Below are 15,685 nucleotides of genomic sequence, written 5' to 3' on the forward strand. Positions count from 1 at the left end.
CCTTCGCTCTTCTTCAAAACACTGAGAGGAGATGGTAGAGGCAGGAAGTTAATATCACAGCACAAGCCCACACTTTAAAATAATAGAAATTGTTGGAATCAACAGCACTGATCATTTCATAAACAGAATAATTCAATTTTGCTTTACTTTTATTTTCTCTAGGAATTTTTTTTTAATTTCTACTTACACATCTATTTAACTCTTTCATTAGGTTTAAGTAATACAAATGCAGGTTGTTAAACACTGTTAATAGTTTTATTCTTGCTACAGTACGCCAACCACTTTCCCTGTTCAACCATTTATGTACTTTCTTTCTAAGATGAAACTAAAGTTCTAGAATATTTGAGGAATTTGAATTCCGCCCCCCAGAACACTCACGCCAACTTCTTCCTCAGTCCTGCTCCTGTCATGTTCCCCGCAACCTTAGCAGGATCGGGAGCTGTTAAGCATGAGAGCTGGGAAGGATGTGATTTGTCAAGCCCAAACTCTTCAACAATGTGACGGATTTGAAGTTTCAAAGCAAAACTAAGCCTTTCAGGTTTGGAGTTTGGTTAATAATACGAAGGATTTAAGTAAGATTTTTCTTCCAGGCAGTTCAAAGAGTTTCAGTCCTTAGCCTGCATTTTTCCTGAAGTAAATGAAAGGGGAAAGAAGGCACAGAAATTATCAGCCTCATTCACAAGGCAGAAAATGTGGTGCCATTTTCCCAAAGGCAGTGAGTTTGAGGAATGATGTCAACCACACTTAACCCATGGGCCGGTGTGGTTCAGGATTCATATCAAGATGATTCCAATTACTAAAAGCTGGGATGGAGAGTTCAGAGAGCTGAATGAGTCTGATTATTATTAATATATTAACAATCTCTTTCTTGTGTGCAGACTACAGTTAAGGAAGAGACAGAAAAGATTAAGGCTCAGGTACTTCTCTAAGCACGACCTATCTGTATAATTCAAAGTTCTGAGAAGAAGAGACTCAGGAATTCAGATAAGGATTTTCAGAGAAGGGATTTATAGTTGTCAGATAAAAATATTCAGTGGACTCTCTTTACAAGAAGAAGGGTTGAGTTGAGCTTAAAAAGAGAAAGGTAATTTAATGAATGTGAAGGATTGGAAATTGCATTTGAATGTCTGTTTGTTCTTTAGGTTTAAAGGATCTGAGTTAAAGGAATTCCAGATGCACATCACAGAGCATCTTTCTTTGGATAGGACTAGGTCAATTACGGTGAAAACAGAGGTTTGACCTTAGCTCTTCCACCCAGTCTTATTTGGGTGAATCTGTAGGGTATTTGTTGATGACTGTCACAGTTTGAGTCTGTCTATGACGGTGTTTTGGAAGCAAGATACAAATCAGGATGTATTCTGTAATGCAGAACATAGGCATATTATGTCCAACTTGAAGAAAACACACTTCATGGAGGAAGGGAAGTGGGAGCACGGGGGACAGAAAGGAAGTAGAAGATGATTGAGGGCTTACAGGCAAGTTGGCTCCCAGACCAGAAAAATGAAATGGCTCCAATGACATACTTGCCGTCTGCTTTCCAGATTTTTTTACTTTGATGGAAGACAGTTGTGCAGACTTGCTCTGTAACATTTACAGATCTTTTATCACCTGGCCCAAATTTACATGTTCAATAAATCTCCCCAAATATATCTCCTCTTTTATTATCTTATTTCATAATTCCTCCCTATTTTCTACATTGATCCATTTCTACATCTCCTTTAACATGTAGTTCAAATTTAGACTCCCAAGTAAATATTTCCATAGCCGACCCAAACCCATACAGTTCCTCTCCATTATTTATTTCTATGAACAACTAAACATGTATACTTTATCATCAATCCTAACATGTTTTCTAGGCAAATATATTCACAGACAACATCATTCACGTATCTGGTATTTGCCACCAAGACTTCTCTTACAATAAATCCTCATGCTTAAAAATCCTAGACTCAATTCACTGAGACTCCTTTCTAGAAAGACACATCTGAGATAGCTTATCCTTCGAATAGTCTTCTCGAGCTCATCACTAATCTTTGATACTTTCCCTCAAACTGAAATTCTTCCCTTCTTCATCACAGAATTAAATTCCCTTCCCTTTTTTGCCTGCACATAATTTAAACACGTAAGTAATGTAAGGTCTCTAATGTGTTCCCTGAAGATATATTTCTGCATCATAATGTTCTACTTAGATCATAAACTACTCAAGGTCAGTGCGAGTGCCTATTTAACTCTCTTCATTTTCTTCCTACAGCAGCATGTACAAGGAGATCCTGAATAATTGTCCTCGTGAAAAAGTAGCTGAAGGTGTTTTTCTCCTTAGCATTGGAAAGAAAATCAAGGTTAAGTCAAGAAGTTATTAAAAAACCATGTGAGTTTAGAGAAAACACTATACCGTACATAGGTGAGTGTATTTCTTTACATCTTGACTCAAGATGAGCTTTCTTAAAAAAAAAAGTTAATGAAGGCTACTAACTACTAAGGGGTCAGACTTATGACATAATGTTAAGAAAGAAGTAAATTTTAATTAAAAATTAGGATTTGAGGTATAGATGTGGTCCTTGGCTTGGAATTTTGTAGGACAGGAAAAACTCAGATGCTAAGTTCACAGGTAAGGTGACTGGGGACCAAGCATGGCAGCATTGACACCTCACCTTCACAATCAGATGTTTAGAGGCACAGAGTCCCCATAATGCATGTCCTTTTCAGAATAAGTGCACTGTTAGCCTTGACAGACCAAAGTCCAGCCGTCCTCGTGTATTCTCCTAGCAGTGGGCTACGTGTACCCCGAAAGCGAGAGTTCAGTTGGATTTTGACCCTGAGACTGACTCATCAGCTGTGCAGTGTCCCCCCCCCACCCCGACTCCAAGTCAGATTATTCCAAACTGTGTCACTGGAGACCCTCCTGAAATAATTCAACCAGTAGTTACCTTAGTTCCTTACTCCCCAGGCACAGATGGTACCCAAGATCAGATGCTGTGTTTCTCCATGTTGCTTTCCTTTGGAATATTCAAAGACATGCCCAAACACAGCAATCGCATATCCGTGATTTCAAACGAAAGATCTGAAACCAGATGAAACATGAGTATGCTTTCACTTGAGGAGCTTCTAGTCGAAGATTACATGGATTAGCCTGAGTTCTCGAGGTGAGTTTATTCTAGATTATCATTTTGTGTTTTCTGGGTCTCATTCACAGAAGTAACCTTCCTGGGACTTGAGGACTGAAGCAGAGAAGAGGAAACACACACACACACACACACACACAGATAAAATCTTGATATGGGTCTTGCTGACTTTCTCGGAGGATTTTTATTCTTTTTTTCATAAATCTGATCAAGTCGAATATGTTCAGGGATTCCCAATGAAAACTGGAATATGCAGAATATGGTCTTGAAGGCTACAATTCCTTCTTTAACCTAAATGACTGTCACTCTCTGCTCCAAAAACTCTTAGCCACAGGGTCTCTATTTCACTTCTGGAAGATGCCGCATTCATTTCCATCCCACAGCATTTACCCCTGATGATCTTCTGCCTAGAACACAGTCTGCTTGGCTCCTACTCAGTTCATGAGTCTCTGCACATAGGTCCCTTTTTCACCTATGCTTTGCTTTTGCTACCGTCTTAATCCTATATAGATACTCCCTCGTTATACATGCAAAAACTCCCCAGTTCATAGCAACAGACCAGAATAATTTGGGGAAACTCTAGGTTAATATTTATAGGAATACAGATGTGTGAACTTTTTTTGATCTATCATTTCTTTGCTTCTATGACACATATTTCTGCTTTTTTCTTTTTACATTGTGGCTTTGAAAAACAATCAGGGTGCTTCTTACAATTCATATCAACACAAACATTCCAGCTGGTGGATCAGGAGCAAGTTCAGATAATTCAGCATTGCCTAGGGATTTACCAGCTTAGCTTTGCTTATTTGTATCCACCCATCTATTGCAAGGCTGACCAAGTCACCGACACCAGTAGCTACTTATAGTTAAATGCCTAAATTTCTTTTGTCTTCAGAAGATGTATAGTGGATGTAGCTTTGAAATAAGAATTTATTATGTTAGTATGTAATAGAACAGAGCACAATGTCTCACATACCAGGCAAAACATTTCAGAGGGTAGAAACTGCCAAATCTTAGGAATATATCATATTTCCATTAGGCCAGAGGGGTTGGCATGCATGATCAATACTTCATGAAGGGCCTTCACTTAGACAGCAAATGACATGTATCATGACATTTTGGTTCAGATTTCAGATATTTCTTTTTTATTTCCATTGGTAGGTACTTCAATTATTAGGGAAAAAATAACTGTACACTTAAACAAAAAGGAAATGAAACCAAAGCACTGGTGTTCTCTGTGTCTCAAAATTATGTCCATCATAAAGCTGTCAAACATGAATCTTGTGGGTTATGAGAAGCTGCGTGTCCCTGTGATTCTGCCCATAAATGTCAACTTCTCAAGACACTTTAGTCTTTGGATGTCAAGAGGCTACAGCCAAGACTGAGACTGTCACATGGAACTCATATGCCATTTTATGCATAAACTTGTGCTAGAGCTTCTTCAAAAGAGTGGGAAAATATATTTAAAATTTAAATGTGTGTAACTTTTATGCAGCCCACCAAAAAATAATCAATTTGTAATGTTGATGAAATATAGTAAGATTGTGTGTGTGTGTGTTTGGTGTTTGTAGGACTCCCTGTTATGTTATATGCAACTGTCAGAAATTGTAGGCGTTCAGCCTTACAGCTGAGGTCTTAGCTGGTTATAGTCATGAAGCAGGTTGGAGATATCAGCAACGTAAGAAAGTAGCGTATGCATCAGGGCTAAGTCTGGATAATGTCAACAGAGTTCCAACTAAGTAGCAGAAGCCTTGAAGTTAAGACTTGGCACAAGAATTATAAGCAGTGTTTGTTTGTTTGGGTTTTCCTAAGTTTCCAGGATTTTCTGCACTGCATTATTCCCCCAGAGCTGAGCGAGAGTCTAAATATGTGCGTGTGTGTGCATGTGTGTGTATGTCTGTCTCAAGCAATAGAATATTACAAATCCTATTTGTTTAACTCTATTCTACTTGCTTGTTTAACTGGAGCGTGGTGGAGGGAGGTTGAAGCTGCATAGAAAAAGATGCAAGGTCAGACTGAGGCAGAAGGGGTCTGATCCAACCCCTCAATAACACTGAAACATGTTGAACTATGAATACGCAAAGGAGCCTGATGAGACATGTCTTCGTGGATGTGAAAGCCGAGATCCTGGGCCTAGGAGAATGCTTTCCTACCATCTCTCACCCAGGCTGAGAGGATAATTGCTGAGTTCTGTGCGAGAAGCTGCTTCTAACTGCAGCAGGACAGCCAGTTCTCTCAAACTACCAGATCCAGATAAGCAGGACTTTCTCTTGCTTCCATGAAACCCCTAAGGTGCTGCCTGAGATTAAGATTCCTGTTCGGTGAGTGTGCCTTGGAAATGCCATTAGCCGTCCTGACTGACAGATGTCCTGGAAGGTCTAATTGCATTCACAAAAGGCAGAAATCCTTAAAAAATAAATTTAATTTAAAATGAAAAAAAAACAGTGTTTCAGTCTCGGATCAAACTCATGGAGAGTCAAGACCAAGGAGGCATGGCATCCTATAAGCCATGGAAAATACAAGAAGTGGTTACAGATAAATGTATATTTTTCTCCACTCCATCTCACCTTCCACTTCAATGGCCTCTGTCATTCCTAAAGAAAAACAGGATGTTAGAGCATTTATCCTGTTGGATTACTATCTCTTACGGTCTATGTGAATATTCCTCCTCCATCACATCTTCACTTACGTTTCAAATGCACAATAATCTCCATGGGGGAAAAAAAGTTTTAGAGGCTAGCTTTAAAACAGTATGAGTTATTCCTCTCTCCGTTTATGAAAAGTGGTACCTATTTAGCTTAATTGAAGGAGATATATAGGACATAATATCCTTCAAAGGTAAGCAACTGATAAGGCTTGAGTCAAAAGAACTCCTTGCTTTGGGAAGCCTTGAGAAAGATGCTGAAAGCTAGAAAGTTTTCCATCAAGAGGAAAGGAGGAAAGAGTAAATTTCAGGGTAGTAACTGAAGCTTGAGCAATGATCCAAATATGATAATATTCCAAGCATCCTTAAGAGAACACAAACAGACAGGCCCAGTTTTGCAGGGCAATGTTTTAGAAAGAATAATCTGCAGTTCGTTGAATATCCATTCTTCATCTGAATCCTGCAATGGTATGTTCTGTTTTACTGGAGCTAAAGGTAGAAGCTCAAGGAGAAATGATCCCAAATGCAGAAGGACAGCTATCAAGACAAGCTTTTCCTTCCTTGTAATAACTGTAGGTCAACGAGAATGGCTTGTGGCAAAGTTCAAGTAAATCCATGGCCACATACAAGTAAAGCCAGTGCTCATAATCAGTCAGTACTTCTCTTTGTTGGTATTGGCAGACTCAAACTCAAACCCATTCAAGCAAAAAGGGGAAATGATTGGCCCATTTAACCAAGCCAGACACACACAGAGACACACCCACACAATGGGAGAGCCAGCAACAAGGGCAACCAAATAAGATTCACCAATTGTGTGTGTGTGTGTGTGTGTGTGCAAGAAGAGACAGACAGATACAGAGGAAGAGGGAGAGAGAGTGACATAGACTTTAGGCATTCATTTTTCCATATTCTGAATGCATGGTGGCCTCAATCTTTCAGGGCTCTGCACGTGGCAGGGAACATAGTCACTGATAGCTCTGAGGTCACAGTCTTACAACTTGCTACTGCAGGGAAAAATGCCTTCTTTCTTCCAGGAACCATACAAAAAAATCCCAGGAGATGTTTGATTGACCTGGCATCTATCCTTTGCCATCCCTGCATCAAACGTGTGGCCACTAAGATGGGTTATTCTGATTGACTTGCCTGGTTCTCATACTCATTCCTATGGCCAAGTAAGCAGGTCACTGTGATCGGAAGCCTTAGCCGTCTCTCTTGGGTCAAGAGGTCTCTTTCAAAGATGGTAAGTTTAGTTCATCACTAAAGGAAGGGAGACGTCTAAGTGACCGTGCCAGGCCAATGTGAGTGACCCTGATGAGTCCCGGTTTTTGGGTGTGGCTGTCTACGTGGATCCCTTTAACTCAAACTCAACTTGAATTCCCTCCTAATTCCCTTCTCTCTGGTCTCGTCTTGTGACCCCTGCTGTTACTCATCCTCCAGATGTTGAGTCATAATGTTCCCTCAGTCAGCCCAATGTCTTTGAAAAACAGATTTAGATATTTATACATTCATTACTGTTGGCCAATTATTTTATCTTCCAACAAGAACAGTTATTGGCATTTTCCTTTCTACCAGTTGACCTCCCTTGAATTTTAATATATGCTATAAAATAGTCTTTAAGAGTAAACTCTGCAAGCAGTAACTATGGTTGAACAGACACTGGGTTGGCAACATTTATTTTGAATTGTGTCCTGTGTCCACAGCATGTGGCTTTCATTATCAAGACTCAGGAGTTCCTCCACTACCAAAGAACAGAAGTTGTAAACGTGCAAGTAAAAATTCATGCTTTGTTTATTTTTGTGTCTCTAACCTAACGGACCTGGCATTATGATTATTCTAGCATTTGGTTAAGGGAAAACACATGTGATTGTATTTATACACACACACATAAATTCAGCCTGTTAAGAAACTGTTAAAGAGTTTCTGATACAGTGTTATATAAAATAGAGCTGTAAGATGGTTCCTATGGGGCCATTACAACACAGCCTTCTCTTTAGCAGAGGGTGTATCGAGGGTTCAGGTTCAATTGTAGCGAAACTTTCCATGGAACAGATCTTAGCCTGCCCAGTTTGGTTTGCAGATGTAGGACATGCTTAGATTGAGTTTACTAGCTGTTCTTTCTCACATTACATTAGTGATCCATCACTCTGGCTAAGTCCCCCACAACTGATGTGTTTTTTAATGCTCCCAGGTTTAGAAACCATTGAATGATAGATGGCAATTAGATCTTCCATATCTAATTAAATTGTCATTTCTAAACACTTAAAATGGTATGGGCTGTGAAACTTGCTACAGTACAAACACAGTGGGGAAAATTGTTGAAACTTTCCATTGGGGTCTGCTCATTGTTGATTTCTCTGGACTCAATGCATTTCTAACTATGCCAAAATAATTATTTATCTTTTGTTTTTCCAGTTCAAATGGCACCTCTTCTGTGCAGCCTTCTCCATATCGCATAGGTTTTGTGGCCAGATTTCACAAAAAGGTATAGAATACTTAGTTAAATTTCAATTTAATAGAAACAGTGATCTCTTTTGGTAGTAGAAGAATGTCCTAAATATTGTGTGGGGCATCCTTGTACTTAAAGAAACAAACAAAAACATTGTTTAATATTCAAATTTGGTTGGACAGTCTATATCTTACTTGGTAACTCTATTTTAGGTATTATATTAATGTGTTAAGTCTTCCGTAATGAAATACCACAAGTTGAGTGGCTTAAACAACAGAAATTTATTTTCCCATAGTTCTGGAGGCTAGAAGTCCAAGATCAAGGTGTCAGCAGGTTTGGATTCTCCTGAGAACCCAATTCAGTTCTACTGCCTTCATCCTTACCTACGTATATACTATGTCTTACCAAAACATAGCCTATATAGAAACAAGATTAAATATTAACTTCAACTATATGCCTTTGGAAACAGGTGCCAAGAGTATTTAATTTCCAAATTTACTGTATACCACACTCCTCCATCTTTCCCTCACTCTGCTAGATTCCTTTATCAATGCAGCAGGAGTTGTAAAATCATCTCAAAAACAAACCTCTGACCTCTGCATCATGTCATGGTAAAAGTACTTTATGTCCTTTTAACATCTGAAAATCCAGGTTCCTCCAGGAAGGAAAGGAAATGGGTAGCAAGCATTTCTGGAGCCAGATTGGCCATAAGGATGTAAGGATACTCCATCTCATGTTGCCAAAAAAATTTTTGTGAGTTTGTTTTTTTTTTAATGATAACACAATTAAGAATGAAAGGAATCATGAGGAAAACCTTTTGAGGGGGCTGGGACAAAGACTTGATTCCAAGAAGTGAAAATCAAGTTCTACAAAACAACGTTGCAAAGTGATGCCGAATGTGGTACACAGAGGCTGCCCTCCATGAATGGGCAGAAGGTCAGGGGCTTTGATAAAGTGGATTCCTTTGCGTTTTAGCTTTGTGTTTGGGGAGGTCCTCTTCATGTGTACGATCAGTGGGTGGTTATTAAACTTCTGAGGGATTTCGTTGCTGCTCTTCTGTTTTCTTCTTTCCTTTAGCAGCTTTCAGTCACCAGGAACTGCAAGTGAATTTAAAGTAAGAGATATTTCTCTTAAATGCTTGCAATTTTCTGGTTCCTCAGCCCCTAGCAAATGTCTCATTGTGCTCAACTAATATTTACAACATTTTGCAACATAGCTATTTTATATTATTTTCAAGGTTATATTCTCCTGCCTTGCTTTAGAAACTCTTAAATATAGAGATATATTATCTAGATGTATACAAATGAGACCTTTCTTAGGTTCAAAGACACTCATAAATAAAGAGAAATGGGGTATTTTCCTCTTGTACTAAAGTCCTCCAAATCTCATGAGCTTGAGATAAATCTGTGACCTTCCTACCACACAAAGGCCCATATTTAGAAGACAGAGGCCGTTCGCTCATTCACTCAGAGCAACATTATATTGTGAACTTCCATCCTTCAGCAGGAAGAGGATGGGGCAGTGATGCAAGATTTGTGAACTATGTACTAAATTACTATGATATGTCCCCAACTGGTGTTGCCACAGCAGCCTCACTTTTGTGAATATCTGAGTGTAATTAAGATCATAGACTTGAGTGAAACCAGCAGCGAAACCACTGAATGCAAAATTGAGCACACACAGGAAGGTATTCTGAAAAAAAGGCTTGTGCTTGTGGAGGTTGGACACTGGGGAATGGCGAGTTCAGAAGAAGCCAGGAAACTGTTTATTACTAATATGGCTTCCAGTCAATGTTTCTGCTTCTCAGGGAGACTTGAAGTATTTTACAAAGATGGCAATGATAGCCTCTGACATGAGAAACCTGCCATCACAATACATTGGGACAATCCTGAGATGCATCTCTAGATGATCTACAGTGTTCAAGAGGTAGACTCTTTTCAGATACATAAATGCAGGAGCAAAAATCTATAGTTTTCCTAAAAGTGCCTAGCTGAGTTTTTTTCTGTAGGTGGACTGTTTGCTGTAACGTACATCTAAGCCTGAAAGAAATAATGAATAATAGGGCATTACCTCTCCCCTTATGCCTTATGCTGAACAAAATCATAAACCATCACAGTTGGACAAGCTTGTGTGTCCTCCTACCTCAGGCCGGAGGAACAATAGATGTCCCTTTATAATAGATAATAAACAACAAAGTATGGACAACTTCCTTAGGGTCTTCAAAACCCCATAGAAACGAACAACAGCAACAGCAGGAAGAATCATTGATGTTAGTAAAATACATTTGATATAATTAATCACTCAATATCGATATATTATCATTATCTAAAGTCCATTGTTCTTTTTAGAGTTTCTTAATTTTTTTTCCTAGTATCTTTTCCCTTTCCAGGATCCCACTGTTATTATATGACAAGTTAATGTCATTTACTTATGTTGCCTTAGGCTCCCCTTGGCTGTGGACAATTTCTCAGACTTTCCAGGTTTTCAAGACTATGATAGTTTTGAAAAGTATTGGCCAGGTATTTTCTAGGATGCCATTCATTTGGCATATTTCTGATATTTTTCTCATGATTTCACTGAAATTATGCGGGGTTTTTTTCCCTTCTTCAAGAAAGGACATAGAAGTCAAGTGCCATTTTCGACACATCACACCAAAATACATGCTCTCAATGTTCATTGTCACTGTCAATATTGGTCTCCATCATATGACTGGTGTGGTTTTTTGTCAGGTTTCTCCACTCTATTTTTTTTTTAACCTTTCCATACTTTATTCTTTGGAAGGAAGTTACTTTGCGGAGCCCACACTTAAGGAATGAGGATTTCTGTTCCCTTTATTAAGTGCATAGTATCCACATAAATTATTTGGAATTCTTCTGCAAGTGAATTTTATATCTTCTCCAATATAAACACTTTATTCAGTCATCATTTATATAGATAATTATAGGTTGTGGGTATTTATTTTATATGTTGAGTTATAATCCAATACTACCTTTTAAATTTTGTTTCTCAAGTTTTTCCAGCTGTGGCCTTTGAGAGCTCTTTCCCTTTGGTCCTGCATCACTTAGACATGAGGCTCCCTCTTTTTTAATAGCAATTCCTTATTCTCTGATACTACAAGATGTTCCAGGCTCATATTATATATTTATCGCCCCATTCCTAGAATAAGTCACTTCTATTAGGAGCCCTGCTTCCTTTTACTGGAAAATAATATTAGAAACCAAGATCTGGATACTAGGTGTGCTCATTGCTACCAGAGTGTCATTGCATTCTCTCATGTGACAGAACAAGAAAATATATATGTGTATGCAAACCCACGTTTATAAGAATTTCTGTAAGTTTATGTATACATAACCATCTGTACAAACACAAATTCATACTGATGTTTCCTAGTTTAATCCATTAGCAAAGGCTCTTTTTGTAATAATCTATATGATCATACAATTTTTTTGCTGTAGCCTGTTGACATGGTAGATTATATTAATTTATATTCAAATAGTGCCAATGCCTAGAATAAATACAATCTAATTATGTTATCTAATTTTAACATTAATTATCAAATGCAATTTACAGTATTTTTGAGGATTTTTGCATTTAGATTCTTGAGAGATAATGGTCTACGATTTCCTTGTCTTTTAATGTTTCTATGTGGTTTTAGTGTTAAGGTAATGCTGACTTCATAAAATGAGTTAAGAAGCATTCCTTCTGCTTCTATTTTCTGGAAAACAGGATTAATAATTGGTATTATTTCTTCTTTAAATGTTTGTTAGAATTCGTGTGTGAAATAATCCAGGCATGGTACTTTCTATTTTGGATGGTTACAAACTATTGATTCAAATGCTTTTAATATTGGAATGGGACTGCTCAAATTATCCATCCTTGTTTGAGTTTCAGTGGCTTTACCTTACAAAGAATGGGTCTATTTCATATATGTTATCAATTTATTGGCCTAGAATTGTTCCAATTATTGTTTTATCATCTTTTTTGTCCATGGCTTCAACAGTGACAATACCGCTTCTATTACAGACCTGTGGTTTCTCTTTTTAATTTTATTAGTCTAGATAGAGATTTACGAAATAGTTTATCTTTCCAAAGAATCAGCTTTCGGTTTTAGTAATTTCCTATATTGTTTTCTTCATTTCAATGTCATTGCTTTCTTCTCTAATTTGTATTATTTCTTTTTCTCTGCTGGCTGTATGCTTAAATTGTTCATTGTTCTCCAGATTCCTAAGGTGAAAGAAGCTTAGATTGTTGAATCTAAATCTTTCTTCTTTTCTAATATGTGTATTTAATGTTATAAAGTTCCCTCGAAGCACTGCTTTCTCTGAATCCCATACATTTTGATAAACTGCAATTTCATTTTCTTTTAATTCAAAATGTCTTCCCGTTTTTATAAAGAATCCTTTAGCCATGTATGCTGTTTAAAATAGTGTTGGTCAATCTTCAAATATTTGGGGATTTCCCATCTATCTTTCTGTTATTGAATTCTAGAAAATGTCCCTCATGGTACAAGGACATACTCTGTATGATCCATTCTTTTTAAAGTTAAGATGTATTTTACAGGACAGGAAATGCTCTCTATTGGCGAATGTTCCATGTGAGTTTGAGAAGAATGTGCTGCAGTTGTTGAATGGAGTATTCCATAATGTTAATTAGATAAGTTGATTAATAGTGCTATTTAGGTAAACCATATCCTTACCGATTTTCTTCCTGTTTGATTTATCCATTACTGGAAGAGAAGTATAGAAATATCCATCTGAAATGATGGGTTCATTTATTTCTCCTTACAGTAATATCAATTTTTGCCTCAGATATTCTGAAGCTATGTTGTTGTGTGCATACACAGTAAGGATTGTTATGTCCTCTTAGGCACCTGACTTCTTTATCAATTTATAGTGTCCATCATGATCTCTAATAATTTCCCTTATTCTGAAGTCTACTTTGTCTGATTCTCTTCTTTTCTCTCTCTCTCTTTTTTTTTTAATTAGATACTAATCAGTGTCTTTATAGTCAAAGTGAGTTTCTTATAGACTGCATGTAATTGGGTCTTTTTTGTTTAGTTCGCCCTGACAGTCTCCAACTAGTTTTTTAATTGGTGGATTTAGATCACTCACAATGAAAGTGGTCATTGATATAGTTGACTTAAATCTACCATATTTTTAACTGTTTCTCTTAATTGCACTTCTTCTTTTCTTTTTCCTATTTTTCTGGTTTTAATTGAGAAGTTTGTATATTTTTAAAAAAATTTCTCTCCCTTATAGCATATTAGTTGTATGTATGTTATACAACTTTTTTCTGGTGGCTTCCCTGGAGTTTGAAATATGCATTTGCAACGTATCTAATTCTACTCCGAAATAACACTATACTGTTCATGGGTAGTGATGATACCTTAGACTAGAGAATTCTTACCCCTTATCAAATCAATGTCATTTATTTCACTTATTCCCATGTTATAATAACAAAATACATTAATATTATCGCTAAACAAGTACTTTTTTGTAGACAATTAGAACTTAAATGTTCTCAAATACACACAAAAATATAAATACATAAGGTGACAGTTGTGTTAATCAATAAGCTAGCATTTTTTCCTATTAGATCACTTAAGAATAGGAAAATGAAAAAATATTTTACCTTTATTGATCTATTTTCCAATGCTTTGCTTTTATTTTTTATGTAAATACAAGTGTTTCATCTACAAAATTTCCCTTCTCTCCGAAGATCTTTTTAATAATTCTCCCAGAGCAGATCTTCTGTCAATTAATCCCCTCAGCTTTTGTTTGAGAAAATATTACCTCTTCACTTTTGAAGGATACTTTCCTGGATATAGATTTCTAGATTGATATTTTTAACATTTTGAATATTTCTCTCCCCTTTCTTCTTGTTTGCATGATTTCTGAGAACAGTTATCCATAAAATTTATCCATTTCCTCTGTAGATTAGGTAATTTTTCCTCTGGCCTCTTTCAATATTTTCTTTTTGTCTTTGGACTGCAGTTTGGGTATTATTATGCCTAGGTGTATGTTTTTTGTTATTTACTTTGCTCCATGTTCTGTGACTATCCTGAATCTATGGTTAGGTTTTTGTTCTTAACTTTAGAAAGCTTTAAGCAATTAATGTCTTAAATATTCTTCCTGTTTTGTTTTTTTCTTTATTCTCCTTCCAGCATAACAAATACAGTATCTTATTTTTTTAAATCATTTCATAGTTCTTATGTGTTTTATTCTGTCATTTTTTTTCTTTTAAAAAAATTTCATTTCAACTTAGGAAGTTTCTACTGACATTTCTTTACATTCTTAGAGTCTTTGCTTAGCCATACCAAGACTATTGGTAAGCCTGTCAAAGGTGTACTTTATTTCTGTTTCAGTGATTTTGATTTTCAACATTTTTTTCTTTTTTAAAATTTTCACCTTTCTGCTTATAGTACCCCTTTTCCCCATGCTATTTACTTTTTCAGACTCCTTAACATGTCAATCAGAGACATTTTAAATTATCTGTCTGATGATTCCATCTCTGTCATGTCTGACATTGGTTCTCATCTTCACCCCTTCAGATCGTATTTCTTTACTACCTGTAACATGCCTGCTACATTTTTGTTGAAAGACACACATGACATATTGGATAATAGGAACTGAGTTAAATAAGCCTCTAGTGTAAAGTTTTATGTTAATCTCACTAGAAATTGAGCTGTTTTAAAGTTAACTATAGTTACGGGTGTCAGGGATCTTAAATCCCTTTGGTAGTCTTGCTTTTGTCTCCCTTGCCTCTAGATATTCGTAAGAACTCCATCTTAGTTGGGTCTGAGCCTTGCAGCCATATTAGCTGTAATTCACTCTTACTGAAATTAGGTTAGCATGATAATAAGAAATGGGGGAGGGAGGCATTCTATAATCTTATGATTAATTTTTAGTGAACCTGCGTCCTTTGTATGCATTTTCCACAAGAGTTTCTTTATTCCTCCTTTGGAAAGTTATGTGGGCCTGTAGTTGGGTAACTGGACTTCTCATCTATGTGAGATGAGTAACTGGTAAAGTATTTTTCACCAGAAATTATATGTGTGTGTATTTTTATAATGGAGAATATATGAAGTGCATTTCAAAATGACTGCTTATTCTCTTCCCTTGCCAAAAAAAAAAAAAAGATGATTTTTTTCATGACTCTTCACCATGATAAACTTTTGGCATACTTGGAGGTAAAACCCACAAAAGTGTGGAACTCTTCTGTATCTGCAACCCCCAGGAGTTTTTCACCCTTAAGCTAGTATACACTCAAGCTCTAACAGTTCTTAAAAATTACCTTTTTTTATTTAACCATTTTTATTGAAGTATAGTTATTATGTTATGTTAGTTTCAGGTGTACAGCAAAATGATTCAGTTACTTATATTTTATATATATATATATAGTATATATAATATATATTCTTTTTCAGATTCTTTTCCATTATAGATTATTCATTATCTTGTAATAACCACTTTA

At 36.6% G+C, this 15,685-nt stretch overlaps 1 long non-coding RNA gene across 2 annotated transcripts; it reads left to right on the forward strand.

The window, feature by feature from the left end:
* Nucleotides 1-385: 385 nt before the first annotated feature.
* On the forward strand, nucleotides 386-15,682 carry LOC140688874 (uncharacterized). 2 transcript variants are annotated; one of them, XR_012063717.1, is made up of 6 exons: nucleotides 386-538; nucleotides 2,252-2,401; nucleotides 6,801-7,006; nucleotides 7,467-7,535; nucleotides 8,179-8,248; nucleotides 15,639-15,682. It is a non-coding gene; the product is annotated as an uncharacterized lncRNA (long non-coding RNA). The 2 variants fall into 2 exon arrangements; XR_012063718.1 differs by lacking the exon at nucleotides 7,467-7,535.
* Nucleotides 15,683-15,685: the final 3 nt, after the last annotated feature.

This window comes from Vicugna pacos, chromosome 24 (assembly GCF_048564905.1).
Source record: "Vicugna pacos chromosome 24, VicPac4, whole genome shotgun sequence".
NCBI lineage: Eukaryota > Metazoa > Chordata > Mammalia > Artiodactyla > Camelidae > Vicugna > Vicugna pacos.